This window comes from Balaenoptera borealis, assembly GCF_965194805.1.
Source record: "Balaenoptera borealis genome assembly, chromosome: 9".
NCBI lineage: Eukaryota > Metazoa > Chordata > Mammalia > Artiodactyla > Balaenopteridae > Balaenoptera > Balaenoptera borealis.
In genome coordinates this window covers 39,332,593-39,346,583 of record NC_138873.1, presented here as the reverse complement: position 1 = coordinate 39,346,583, position 13,991 = coordinate 39,332,593, and the positions used below count along the sequence as shown (strand labels likewise).

The 13,991-nt window shown below is 37.2% G+C and overlaps 1 protein-coding gene across 2 annotated transcripts in view; it reads left to right on the top strand.

Annotated features, from left to right (window-relative positions):
* FABP7 (fatty acid binding protein 7) overlaps window positions 1–13,991 on the top strand; it is a 159,912-nt gene that overhangs the window by 23,947 nt on the left and 121,974 nt on the right. The window contains exon 2 of one of the 2 annotated variants that reach the window (XM_082406289.1): window positions 668–767. The exons of the other annotated variant lie outside the window; for it this stretch is intronic. The gene's annotated coding sequence lies outside the window, so the exon portion shown is untranslated. The remainder of the gene's footprint in view (window positions 1–667; window positions 768–13,991) is intronic. 2 annotated transcript variants of the gene reach the window in all.

The window sequence follows — 13,991 nt, the reverse complement described above, 5'->3', positions numbered from 1 at the left end:
CAATGCAAGTGCATCAGATGCCTATTCATAGCAAAATTTCAAGTTACCTTTTGATGCTGAGGCATTATGTGTGGGCCAGGTTTTATTGGGTGGATTTTCTCTTCCAGTATTCCAATCTCCATATTATATAATTGAGGAAAACAATGTCCTTGCTCCTTGGCATTGAAATTCAAAAGCAGGGATTTATGGCTTTTAAAGTCACACATCTGAGAAAGGCTGTCACTCAGCTAGTGAAACTATTTTCAATGGAAAGTTGACAAGCTGAAGAAAAAAATATATTTTGCTATACTGTTGATTTTACTATTTAGTAGGTATGTCTCTGACTGCCTATGTTACACAGTCTTGGGGCAAAACACAAGAAAGATTGATCAGAATACAATTGGTGGGTTTGAAAAGGGAACAAAATAATAATAAGAAACACTCATTTATGAGACTGCTGAGCTGCTGACTCAAGGAAATTTATCCTGCTCCTGTTATAAAATCAGAGACACAAAAGAAATCAGGATGAGGAATGAAAAAATAACAATGAAGGTTGTTTTAAAATTGTGTGTCATTTTGTCATTAAATTGGGTATTGTTGCTCAAGGAACCATTTGTTCTTTCCCGAAAGAGACAAGGAACCAGGATGTTTATCTTAATATATCTTTTTTTCCCTTTGTTTCCTTCAGGGGTCATGGTATACTGAAAAAGCACTCAATCAAGAGAAATCTGGGGGGAGCTGGAAACTATCAAGTTATTGAGGCCACACAGGGGGCAGAAAAGATAGAGGTGGGTACACTTTTGATCCATCAATCCTGCTATTGAGGGTGTCCCTGAAAATATCTTTGTTGTTATAAAGCCAGAGGACAGCAAGGAAAAGGTATAAAGTGGGAGGTCTTTATTTTAGAAAACAGATCAGTATGGTTAAATGGAAGCTTGATAGAGTCTATTGTTAATGTCAAATTAATAGCATGCATGCTGAGAACTTGAGCTACACATTTCCATCCTGTGTCTGCCAGGGGCCCGTGATTAGTACAGAGACTGAGCTTGGTTTGATATTTACATTCTTAGCTGAGCTTATTTAAATTGTTCTCAACAGAGGCAGCTAGCCCACCAAAATAATGTTTTAAATTTATATCCTTTAAAACAGAAGAAAAACTTATAGTATTACCGATCAGATCCTATAAACTTACTACTCTCCTAATACTGATCTCCTTAGAGACCATAGTGACAGCTTTATTATCAATACATACAAGTAAATAGTCTTGATGACACTGACTGGTGGACATAAATCTCCAATGCTTTTTTGAGAAACAGTTTTCTGTGTGCTGCTGATGTATTTGAGGCCCCTCCAATCCCTCAGGGCTGTGTTTTCCCACTCGGAGTGAGAGATTTGCTCCCCTGTTGCAGTTAAGATGGCAGATCAGAGACCATGGAGTAAACCTCAGCTTGCGGGAAGCCTCCTCCCACTCTTGGATTCCCATGAGAACAAAGCTCCAAGGGAACAGGAAAGAGTGGAAGACATTACATTTGGTTTAGGCTCATTGCCTGGTTTTCTGAAAACCAGTACAGTTTTCCTATTAACCCATTGCGATTTCATTTAGCCAATGGCAGTGGGTTCATTTTCTTGTGTTATCTGAGCATTTTACTACTTTCTTGTCAACTTTTTAAGTTTGTGTCAGTGGAGAATAACATGTTTTAATTGAAATCGACCTTTATTATGAACTAATGTCATGAAAAAATTGTATCAAAAAGCATTTCTATTTGTATATAAACAATTGAAATCTCCATAAGAAAAAACAGCAAGTACATTTGTAAACATTAATTTTGTATTTAAAGAAAATTAAGACTAACATAAAATAATTGAGTCTTTATTGTGAGTGGAGTGGATAGTGCTTTATAATCTCATGTAATCCTCACAATAACTGTGTGGGAAAAGTAAGGAAGGCATAGTTATTCCCTATGACAAAAGTGTACCTTGCCAAGTGCACACATTTAGCTAGTGGGTGGTGAAATTAGGATTTGAGCCAGATTTTGTCTGATGCTTAAGCCTATGTCCTTGACCAGCTTGGATAGGGAGATTTGGCAGGAGCTAAAATACTCTGTTTAGATGAGCAAAGTATCTTGTTTGCATCAGGTATTTATAATCGATGGTTGAAAATATACATTTTTAAGGAACATATTATCCCATACTCCGTGAACTTTACAAAAGAGATGAAATATTTTTCTGATTCATTTAATGAAAAGCACTTAACTAAAAAAACATTTAACTAAAAAACAAAAAAATTAAAAACACTAATAAAAGTAGCACAAAAAAGAAAATCACAAAAATTCACTGAAATACTAAATACAGGAATGTAGAAATCAACAAAATAGAATAATACGAGAAAATCATGTTTATTCTAGAAATGTACACGTGGTTCAATATTGAGAAATCTATTTTAATTTCATAGACTAAAGGATAAAACTGCTATTTTTACCTCCTAATAGATTCCAAATGACATTTGATAAAATGTAACTATATTTCTTTTAAGAACATGCATATATACAACATAGTAATTTAGGTATAGAGGGATATTTTTAAATTGTGAAAAAGCAGAAAAAACAGAAGAACCTTAGACACTTACTACATGCCCTATTTCATCACTTACAGTTAACATCATTCTATAAATTCTAGCCAATGCAATAAAATTTTTTAAATGACTAACATTTTTAAATTTCTTAATATATATACTAGAAACTGTTCTAAATACTTTACAAATATTAATTCATTTAATCTTCATAACAATCCTAGGGAATATTGACTACTGTAATTATCATTTTACAAATGAGAAAGTTGAGGCCCAGAGAAGCTAAGTAACTTGGCCAAGGTCACACAGCTAATAAGTGGTAGAGATGAATAAGCACTCAAGTGGCTTAACTCATGAATCTTTAATTTTAAATCCTATCATATGCTGTCTCTCAAAGTTTACAATTATTAGAAAAGAGATGACATCTTTTTTCCTTAAAAAAGTATATATATATATATATATATATATATATATATATATATACACACACACACACACACATATGTGTGTGTGTGTGTGTGTGTATATATGAATTTACTAAAAATCCCAAGAAAATCAACTGGAGAACTATTAGAATAAGATACTTCAGTTAAGTGGTCATACAAAAGATAAATGTGTATAAATCAATCGACTTTTCTATAAGAGCTACAAATAGAAAACATGAAAAAAATCCCATTTATAATAATGAAATATCATATATCTATGAGTAAGCTATAATAGAAATGTACAAGACTTAAATGAAGAAAATAACATTTTGTTGAGAAGCACAAAATAAGATTAGCAGTAATGGAGATTGATATTGTATTCCTGGATGAGAATAATAAATATTGTAATGATGTTAGCTTCCCCAAATTAATTTATAAAATTAATGCAATTCCAGATAGAACCACAAAGATATTTTTAGGGAGAGGTTGGCAAAATGATTATTAAAATTCATCTGGAGGAATGAACAGACTGGGAAAAGCAAATTTTTGAAAAAGAAGAATAATGAAGAATGAACTTCTAATTCCAAGTATTAAAACATATTATAAAATTACTATTACTAAGACAGTATGTTACTTTTTACTAAAATAGAGACTTAGGAGAGGCTAAATCATCTTGAAAATTCCCCAAATAGACTTAAGCATATAAGGGTAACATATAATAAACACAGAATTTCATGTTGGTGGAGAAGCTATTGATTATTACAAGAACACAATTCAAATAATTAGTTATTGTTAGGAAAAATTGTAAAGTTGAATCTTTTATTTATACAAAATACAGATAAATATCAGATTAATTGAAGAAGAATAATGAGATATAACTGAAAAATAGGTGAATAATTTATAATCTTGTCTAATATGACATCAAAGGCAAAAACCATAATTAAAGATTGATAGACTTGACTATGAGACATATTAAAACTTTTTTACATACAAATATAAAGGAGACTCAAGCAGCATGCCTAGCACTGTGTTTGAAAATTCTTTTCTTGTTTTTTTGGGGTTAGAATTAATAAATCAGCAAGTTCTGACTAATATTCCAAATACACTACTGTTTGAAGGCTTAAAAAAGGGAAGCCCATTCTGGGATATTGTGCTATAGACACAGAGCAAATTTCAAAGATGGAATTCTAGAGAAGACCAAATAATGACATGGAAGTCAGGATTGTTCCATCTAAAAAGGTCAGCTGAATTTGAATTATAGCATCTAAGAGAGTAAAGGATTTCAACTAGATAGTTTTATAATTCATACAAGTATATATAAAGAAATATAAACATATATATAAAGAAAGGAGGTGGTCATTGACAGTTTAGCACTAATTGTTAGTGATCAAACTAACTGCCATTTAATGTTCATAGTGTTTGCAAAACCCATTTTCTCATTCCTTCATTCAGTATTTATTGAGCAAGTTCTGACTAATTTACTCCGTGCCAGTTGTGAGCACTGAGGATGCCGAGCTGAGGATACTTTGCGATTCCCCGGGGTTTGTAAACTGCAGGATCTAGAGATCTAGAGATACAGAGAAAAATTGACTAGAGGACCATGAGGAGACCCAAAGGAGGGTCACATCAAGAGTGGCCGACGTTTAATGCTTTGGGAAGGTCCTCAGGGATGACATGCTAACTTTCTTCAATTATATGAGGAATATCATCTGTATGATTGAGAAGGCAAAACTAGGTTGAGTGGATGGGAATCAGAGAAAGACATATTTTTATTTAATTAAAGGAGTGGCTGTCTGAAATTATAACAGGCTACCTCTGGTACCTGAGATGGTTCCAGAAGCTTGGTACCACTAGGAAGGAAAGTAGCACAAGGAATTCATACATGAAATGGTGAGGGGCTGCGGATGGAGAGTTGGTGATTAACTCATCTCTGAAGATAAAATGTTCTTGGATCTGTTATTGAGATCATTGATGTGGGAAGAGCTCCCTTGAAGACATACAATGAGGAGTCAGGCCCACCAGCTTTACACTTACCTCTTAGACTCAAAGTTTTAGTAATCCATGTTCTATGTTTTATTAGTATAATTTATATATTGAGACATTTAAACAATGCTAAGAAGAACAAAGAATAAAATCAACTCCCACCTCTCAGAATTAACGCATTTCATTTTATAATATTTGCTGAGTATTCCGTTTTAAAGAAATAAAATGGTACAATTAGTTAAGTCTCCTTTCAGAAGCATCTATGAATTAGTGTGTATTGTTTCTGTCCATTTTATACTTTTTTTTTTTTAATAAGGTTCAATTTATTTATTTATGGCTGTGTTGGGTCTTCGTTTCTGTGCGAGGGCTTTCTCCAGTTGCGGCAAGTGGGGGCCACTCTTCATCACGGTGCGCGGGCCTCTCACTATTGCGGCCTCTCTTGTTGCGGAGCACAGGCTCCAGACGCGCAGGCTCAGTAATTGTGGCTCACGGGCCCAGTTGCTCCGCGGCACGTGGGATCCTCCCAGACCAGGGCTCGAACCCGTGTCCCCTGCATTGGCAGACAGACTCCCAACCACTGCGCCACCAGGGAAGCCCTCCATTTTATACTTTTACCCACGTATTTATGCAACCATTCCAATATTTAGTCCTGGTTTGTGTTTTTAGAATTTACAAAAATAGTATCACTGCTTTTCACAACACTGTGTTTTTGAGATCTATATAGTTATATATATATAGTTCTAGCTCTGTTCTCCTAGGTGAAATTTGTGGGGTTTTTTTGATAAGACATTTACTATTCACGTTTAGTGGCCTTCCTTACTCCGAAATTGGGCCTGTGTATGACAGGATGTTATTGCTGGAAGATTTAGGAGAAAACGTTATTCTCATTTATGTCTTTATATATTGTCAACACCGGGACTTTTTGAAAATGACAAAAGCTAAGCCAGAGGGGAAGTCAGGACAATGTAAATAAACTAGGCAAACCAGAATGGAGGATTAGCCTGCATATGAAGAAAACAAGGCTGCAGGAGGAGAAATGACTTTCTGGGCTACACAGCTTATTAGTGACAGTCCTCGAAATACCAGCCCAAATCTCAGAATCAAACAATTGCATGGGATAAGATATATGTAGAATGCTTTCCAGTTCATTGTTCTTTTCATCATGGTGTTTCTTATGTTTAATAAAGATGTAGAGAAGTAAGATAATGGATTCCTAGGGCCAAATTGCCTGATATCCTGTCTTCAGAATGGCTGGTTACAGTCTAGCTTTAATCCATCAATTTTTTTTCTTATGATTGCTCTCTCCTTGCTCAGGTAAATATAATTATCACCTCTTTCCACTGGATAAAGTATCCTGTCCCTTGTGTCCCACTAGGTAGCAGAATGTGGCCAGGTAAATCAGTTTTCACTGGTGATCAGAAGTCATCTCTTCCATTTGCTGTCAGCTAACCTTTGCCCTATACTTGTCCTGTTAACAGCTGGCTAGTTAATGAATGTGACATGGCTGTTTCTGCAAGGTTTGGGTGTGCCAAGATTGTACAGAAGACAGAGAACTGACTCACTAATTAAGCAGGGGTTTTTAGTGCCAGCTTAGGTCTGCAATTTTCTTAACCAGACCCAGTCTCAGGTGTTCTTCATAGTGAGGTGGTCTTGCAATTATATCATTTATCCTACATGGAGTTAGGACAAATAATTCATCATTTCATTATTTACTTTAAACTTTTAAACTAATATGACTCCTAGGATTGAAAGGCTTGCAAATATTTTTAAAGTTTTACTCATATCAAATTTGTTTTTGTTTTTCCAATATATTTTATACATTTATAAGATACATAAAACCAGTCTTCTTGACTATCTGCTGGCAATAATATTTGATTGCTAAAGTAGTCTATAGAAGTTAAGTGATATAGGGTTGGCCAAAAAGTTCATTCATGTTTTTCCATAAGATCTTACAGAAAAACCCAAACAAACTTTTTGGCCAACCCAATACGTTGAAAGTGAAGATTTATCATGTGAAAAGTATCAAGTTTCATCTGATTATATTCTTTAAAAATTATGGTAATTTGATTATCTTACAAATAAGTTCAGTCTGTAAAATCCTAATTTACAAGTGCTTGAGAAAACAAAATACTTTTGATTAATTTAATGTCAACCTATTATCCTACTGTGTAAATAGCATAGACATTGTAACTATAGTCACAAAAAATAAGAATCCATTGGAAAGGAAGTGTAGTGCTTTTGGCTGTTTCTAGACACAACTGTAAAAGGTCAAGGATATCATTACTGAGAAAATGAAGTCATTGTCCAAATGTTGCACATGAGCTGATTTTTGTTATTTGTCTCAAGTGGTGTATCTTCAGATTGCTGGAAGACATCATGAATATTTTAGCTGCAATTATTATTCAAGTGTTCAGTGTGTAACCGTTCCATGTGTGGGCATGGTTGCTGCAAGGTGGCTAAAAGGACAATGTCCCTCAAGGTCATATCCACATCGCCTACCTGTGATGGCTCCTCTTTGGTTTAGTTTGGTTGGTGGTTATATGCTATTTGTATGTCATGTGGAACATGGCTCAACTTTGTGAGCTGACTGCTAGGGGGCCACTTAATCCACTTTTCTTAAAATTATGCCATATGTTAGTCTCTAAAGTTTGCTTTTGGTATTTAAATGCATACCATAGCTTAATCACATCACATCAAGTTGTAATTTCAACAGTACTTTATAGTTTTTCTTTGGCTGTTTTGCTTGTGGCTATTTATTAGTCCATCACATGACATTTCAGAGTTTTTCTGACACTAGCTGAATATTTAAATGACATGGAAGAATTGGTGGAAAGAGCACTGAATGTTGGAAGTCAAATCTCTATTCTGGACCTTATTTTGCCCCCATCCAGCTTAAGCATGAGTCTTAGCAAGTCATTCTGAGATATGGCACAGTGCAGTGGATCAAATCGTTGACTACCAAATTTGAGTCCAACTTGTGCCATTTATTAGTTGGTAAATTTCATAACCTCTCTGTGTCAAGGTTAGGTTCTCATCTGTAAAATGGAACTGACAATAGTTCCTCTCTTATAAAGTTATTAAGAATATTAAATCAATGGATATTTATAAAGCACTTAGAATAGTGCCTATATGACTGTTTAATAAAACTTTACTGTGATTGGACTTCATTGGGTTTGATTTCTATATGAGTATTTCCAGTTTGAAGATTACATTAAGTTTCTGTTTCTTGCCTTTGTTTTCAATGTACCTTTAACTTACTAAGCTGATGCTGGTGAAATTACTGTTTCTATGCAAAGTATTAGTGGCTATATGGTCTAACAGCAATGATTTTTTGTTGTTGTTTGTTTTAAATTAAGGCACATGTGCAAAACTAAAGAATTTTTTAAAATATAGCCAAAATAGTTATATATCTCATAGTTGTATTGACTGAGACAATCTCTATAACTGGGCTTGGAACTTGTGTTTGTATTGTGTAGGCATTTTGTTTACCTTCTGAAGGGTTAATTTATTTCATTTTTCAATTTCTGTCTTTATAAATGTGCTATTGGGTGAAAGGCTATTTGGAAAACTGAATTTGATTATTACTTTTCACCTCTGTAGTGTCACTGTTTATCAGGTTTCCTTGGTACAGGTTGGTACATGACTTCTACCTTTTTAAGCTTATCACACACCCATAACTCTGTTAAACAGTTCTCAGTTTCTTTTAATTAAGCTTGAAACTTTTTAAAGTTGTAATATTTTGTAGTGCATAGAGCAGTCTAATGTCAGAATAAGAGCTTGGTGGTAGAAAGACAGATTAGTTTGTTTCTTAAAAACAGGACATACCCACCAGGGTGAAAGAGGCCACTGAAATTGGAACTCGTTTTAGCCCATGGGAGAAAGTCCAGCTAAGCTAGTGGCCTTATCGTCTAGAGAGAATGATGACAGCAAAAGGAGGCTGTCCTGATAGGCAGGGGGTCGGAGTCCGAGTTGACCAGCAAGGTGCAGCAGATGGTGTCCCAGCAGGTGGGTGGGCGGTGGTGACACAGAGTCTGGGAACGGGTGACATCCAGGCAGATAAACAGAGAGGTCTGTTCACAGATAGTATGGCCCCAGGGTTGGGGCTGGGGTTTCGGAATGAAATTCAGGCCCTGGGAAAACTGGATAGACTAGTGCAGAGGCCTGTTTTGGAGGGACTAGGGTACCATCCAGGGCATTAGAGCACAGAGTTTGTTACATGGGGCCACAGGTTGAAGGGGACTTGTGGCACCCTCATTTCTGGGGGTTGTGTGGCTTGGAAGGATGCTGGAGTAGGGAACCAGGCCAGTCTTTATAGATGCTGACTTTGATAGTCCTTGGTATAGATTCATGTGTCTGTCTTTTGAAAATTGAAAAACTCAAATGTGTTGATTACTAAACTGTGCTTTACTTTATTGCTAACAAATTAGATTAGAAGGCAACTTTGATGTAATCAGCCTTGCCTCTTTTTTTTCTTTCTTTCTTTTATAAAACTTGCAGTAACTTTCAGATCAGAATGAATTCCATGCAGTTGAAACTGCTCACATGGGGCTTAGGTTAAGTGAAGCATACAATATAGAGGTGTGTTATTTACTACTCTTCTTGGATTTATCCTGAGGAAGAAGTCATGTATCAGAGAAGAGAGTATAAAATGAGAGGATTAGCAAGTAAGTGGTTGTTTCTGGCTGAGCTTTGCTTGAAATGGAGGAGAAAATGGCATGGAAGTTGCTGAAATTAATTTCCTTATAATGACATGGAGTATTAAATGGCCCTTTCCCTAGAAGTCATTTCAGGCCTAGTTATGTTACTTGGGAGTGTTCTTTCTCAAATCAGGACCTCCACCTCCAAGGGATAAGAGAGAAAATTGAATTTTGACTCTTTTGCCCATGTCTTAGCTTTTAACAGCTTTCTGCTTTTGATCTAGATTTTATGCCTACTGACATACATCTTTGTGATTAAAGGAAAAAACCCTCAAATAAAATAAAATCCAAGCATTCCTGTTCCTTATATTTTGAAATAAATCTTAGGCTGATGTCCACTGTAAAAAATTTTTTACTTGGTTATTATGAAATTCCAAAGCTTCATCATTGTTTCTCCAAATACTGTTTTCAACAGAAGAAAATCCATGGTTCTTTCTAATAGATTTTCTTTATAATGGTGAATATTGTGTAGAGAAACTAAGCATTCATTTATCAAACGAAAGTTAATTTATGTAGTTAAGGTCAAGATAAACTTGGCTGTCATGAAATCTAGCTTAAAATTCTGACTTTCTGTGTGACTTCGGGGCAAGTTATTTACTATACTGGATTTTAGTTTCATATCTCAGTTTCTACCATGTTCATAGAAACACTGTATTTCTGGTACACCTTTGGGAATCACAATGGATAACAAAGTTTTCCTTTTTTTTAATGGAATTTTTTTTAGTGAAAGTCATTTTAATATGTCCCACTCTCATATGCCTTCATAATTTGAACATAATTATATTAGAGTTCCACCAGATAAACGGAACCAGCAGGAAAAATATATCAAAAGGCTTATTGATTCAGACATTACATGAAATTTCTAAAAATCAAAAAAAAAAAAAAAAGGCTTATTGAAAGGGATTGGCTTAAGTATTTGTAGAAGCTGCCTAGCAGAGTCTGAAATCTTAAGGCAGGAAGGGCAGACTGGAAACTCTGGGGCAGGAGCTGATGCCACAGGTGGTATTTCTTCTTCCTCAAGGAAACCAGTTCTGCTCTTAATACCTTTCAAATGATTGGACCAGGCCCACCCAGATTATTGAGAATAATCTCCTTTACTTAAATCAGTTTATTGTAGATGTTAAGCACACCTACAAAATTCCTTCACAGCAATACCTAATTCACTGTTTGATTGAATAACTGGGGATCACAGCCTCAACTGACCCTCACAGTCTGCTCCTTGTCAGCTTGGCACCCATACACATTTCCTTAAATCATACCTAATCTCAAAATAATGACAACAACAAAATCATACTTCCACCTGACATGATTAAAGCTATCCTCTGTGTAACTGAAATCGTGCCAACCCTTTCCCCAGAAGAGGTGCAGGGTCATTGGTCCCGTAACTTAAAATACTGTGATATAAAGTTCGCTATTATTAATATATCTTATGGTAGAAGACAAGCACTTGAGAGGGAAGAAAGAGACACATATTTAAGACACACACACAAACATTTATAACAGAAAAAGGAAGGGTACGAATAACTTAACAGTCCTCATTTCTGGAACTGGTCACATGGTCATAGCTGGTATTTATAACTTCTTTCTTCTACTGCCCAAGCCATTCATTCTATATTCCCTTTGCTCTCAAGCAGGTACCTCAGCTTATTATGGTTCTTTGCCTGGCAGGGTGACCCAAACCTTCCTTCCTAAAGGGTCTGGGCCATTAGCTGTTGTTTTATGGTTTTCACTGACTTGTGAATTGAATTGTGGTTTCCATTGACCTTAGTCACAGAACCTGGTAGTAACAAGAGATGCCCTAGGGATCTCCTGTATTACAGACATACTCTTCCTTACTCCATCGTGTAGTACAGCCCAGTTGTCCCTTGATAATCTGGATCAATCACCCCAGCCAATATAGAAACTCCATTTTTGCCTATTTATTCAGAGGCCTGAGAAGCCCACAGTGACTGGTGGCAGTCTTTACTCTCAGTTCAATGGAATTGTTGTTGTGTCTCCTGGTAGAAGCATTCTTCTCTTTGAAACTATGACCTCTCGACCAGCAAAACAAAAGATCACAGGGACGGGAAGCAAAATTTTGCTAGCGGATTGCTAGGGATAATACTGAGTGGTGTCACTCCCATTTGCACCCCTTGATTCCTGGACCCATGAATCCTGGCTATGGGAGACAGAGTATCACATATTGGATGCTGATTTATAGTATTTATAGCCTCTTTCCAGAGCTTGGGCACATACTGCCACCTCACTAGCACTGTAACTGAGTCTTCAAAGGCCACTCCACTGTTCTATCATGCTTTCTGCTTCAGGATGATGGAGAAAATTGCAATACCAGTGAATGAGCATTGTCGGACTTCATTTGCTGTGAAGTGAACTCCTTGATCAGAAACAATGCTCTGTGGAATACCATAACGGTGGATAAGGCATTCTGTAAATCCACGGATGGTAGTTTTGGCAGAAATATTGCTTGCAGGGAAAGCAGCTCTATATCCAGAGTGTCTGTTGGCAGTAGGAACAAAGCACCACTCTATCCATGATGGAAGCAGTCCAGTAAAATAAACCTGCCACCAGCTAGCTGGCTGATCATCCCATGGAATGATGCCGTATTGGGAACTCAGTGTTGTATTTGCTACTGAAAGACTGGGCACTCAGCAGTGGCTGTAGCCAGGCTAGCCTCGAGTGCAATTCCATGTTGCTGAGTCCATGTATAATTTTTACCTCTGCCATAATGGTCACTGTTCATGAACCCATTGGGCAGTGACAGTCGTGGCTGGGAAAAGAGGCACAGATCCACAAAATAGGTCATCCTGTCCATTTGATTATTAAAATCCTCATCTGCTGAGGTCACCCTTTGGTGGGCATTCATATGGGACATAAATATCTTCAGATTTTTTGCCCATTCAGAGGGCATATACTTCTTCCCCAAATTTCCTTGTATCAATTTTCTGATCATTTTCTTTCCAAATTACTGACCATCCAGTCAAACCATTGGCCACAGCCTATGAGTTAGTACAGTTTTTTTTTAAATTGATTATTAATTTATTTATTTATCTTTAGGGGAATTTTATGTATGTATGTACATATGCATTTATTGTAGCTCTTGCCATCTGTTCCAGTGTTTTTTTTTTTTTTAATAAATTTATTTATTTATTTATTTTTAATTTATTTTTGGCTGTGTTGGGTCTTCATTGCTGCACACGGGCTTTCTCTAGTTGCGGCGAGCGGGGGCTACTCTTCGTTGCGGTGCGCGGGCTTCTCACTGCAGTGGCTTCTCTTGTTGCGGAGCACGGGCTCTAGGTGCGCGGGCCTCAGTAGTTGTGGCTCGAGGGCTCTAGAGCAGAGGCTTGGTAGTTGTGGCACATGGGCTTACTTGTTCCGTGGCATGTGGGATCTTCCCGGACCAGGGCTCGAACCCGTGTCCCCTGCACTGGCAGGTGGATGCTTAACCACTGCGTCACCAGGGAAGTCTTAGTACAGTTTTTTACCTCTGGCCATTTCTCCTTCCAAGCAATAGGAACATCTAACAGTTCTGTTCCCTGGGAGGATTTCCCTTTACCATTGTCCTTCAGAGATGTATTAGAAAGGGGCTGTTGTGCAACAGCTGTTCACTTTCAGTTGGTGCCTGCATATCATACACACCATTTGTAAACCAGGCCCACATTTTCTATTCCTCAGTCAACAGGTTTTAGGGAACTCCCCGTGAGGCAAAAGTATGGACTGGTAGGGGATAGGTAATGTAGCAGGAGTAGGGCCCATGGGCATTTGGACAACTTCCTCATGTGATTTACTTATGCCTTCAGGGCCTGCTTGAGCTCAGTCTCATATGTACCTCCTCCAGTTGATATTGGCGTGCTGCTGTACACTCCCAGCTTTATAGCTTGGTGGATCGGACAGCAGCCAGTTCATGATGGGCAGCTCAGGTGTCATGGTAATTTGGTGGCCCATGATTAGACATTCATTTTCTACTCAGGCCCAGGAGCAAGCCAAAATCTCAGAAAGAGAGTAGATACCTGCAGAGGAAAATAGGGCTTTGTTACAAAAGCCTCGGAGTTTGCATTATGATTCGCCACGAGGGGCCTGCCAGATCTCCAAACAGCATCTCTATCTGCCACTGGCACCATAGGGAAAAGGCTAGGAGAAAGATCAACAATGTGATTGTTTGGCAGTACAGCAGGTTCCCAAGGGGAGTTAGCCTCCCCTTCATTCAAGGGGTTCTTGGTCTGTAAACTAGGTCAAGACTAGGAATTGATGGAGACGTTTTCACTGTTTTGATGGTTCAAGATAGACCTCTGTTCAGTAGTCCTAGAAATCTTATGCTTATACAGATCAAGTAGCATGGAT